General features: G+C 39.7%; 1 protein-coding gene across 5 annotated transcripts in view; it reads left to right on the forward strand.

Moving 5' to 3' along the window:
- LOC106871880 (protein-glutamine gamma-glutamyltransferase K) overlaps window positions 1–1,197 on the forward strand; it is a 427,287-nt gene that overhangs the window by 418,237 nt on the left and 7,853 nt on the right. The window lies entirely within an intron of this gene.

A 1,197-nucleotide genomic window follows, 5' to 3' on the forward strand; every position in this document is an offset into this window, starting at 1 on the left:
CGTTTATATATTCGTTTTGCAAGATTCTTGATGTGAAATCGTGTGTCGAAACAGATATTGTTGTATTTGGGGATGGTCATGTTGCCAGTTTAGCCAATAAAAACACATGCGCTATATATTTGAGTTAATTTGCTTCGGCTTTATTTTATTTTTTACATTAATCGTATTTCAACCAGAGTTCTTTCGTCACACTTCTGTGACCTCATCAGTGGTCCTTTGCATTCTTCTTTCTTCTTTGATAGGCGTCTGTGGAAACAACACAATATATCTTCACAAATTAAAGTTAAGGCATATAACACACACGTCCTCCCATCTTTGCTAGATGGAAGTGAGGCATGGGTTGTTTACCGTTGGGAGGAAAGGCAACTGGAACGTTATCATCAATACTGTCTGAGAAAAAATTGGGAGATAACCTGGAAAATGGCCATTAGTAATGTGGAGGTGCTTGAGAGAAATGGCAATAGAAGTATAGCGTCAATGATTTTGAAAAGACGTTTGAGGTGGGGGGACATTTGGTAAGGATGAGTCATGAGCGACTGCCCAAGCAGCTATTGTATGGTGAGCTGGAAGATGGCAGGAGACCAGCGCATAAGTCTAAACTAAGGTTTAAGGATTGCCTTACAAATGCTCTGATGCAGACAGGAATTGCAGCTGGTAATTGGGAGAGGGAGGCACAAGACCACGATGGATGGAGGAAGATAGTACATGATGGTTGTTCAAGGTTTTAGAAGGAGAGAATGAAATATGAGAGAATTAGGAGGGGGCTTAGATGGGGGAAACATGTGGAAAGTGAGAGAGTGTTGCTTTTTATGTGTGTGGTTTGTGGGAGGAGGTGTTTGAATCGTGCAGAGCTGGTGAGCCATCAAAAATCTCACGGGAATCGACCCATGATAAACAGTGATGTGGCTATTAATCTTCACAACAGAACATGTGTAAAATATGGAATGGTGTGCCTCTCAGTTGGAGGTCTAAAAGGACGTGTTAAGAGAGTGCCAGTTGTCTAGTATGCAATAAAATGTGCAAAAGCTTGGCTGGGCTTAAAAATAATATAGGGACATCACATGGCAACAATAATGAATCATTTCACTAAATCTTCTTGGCAATGGCTTTTCTCGTGTAACAAGGGTGCAGCTACGATATGTATGTATGTATGTATGTATGCATATATATATATATATATATATATATATATATATA

This window comes from Octopus bimaculoides, chromosome 1, assembly GCF_001194135.2.
Source record: "Octopus bimaculoides isolate UCB-OBI-ISO-001 chromosome 1, ASM119413v2, whole genome shotgun sequence".
NCBI lineage: Eukaryota > Metazoa > Mollusca > Cephalopoda > Octopoda > Octopodidae > Octopus > Octopus bimaculoides.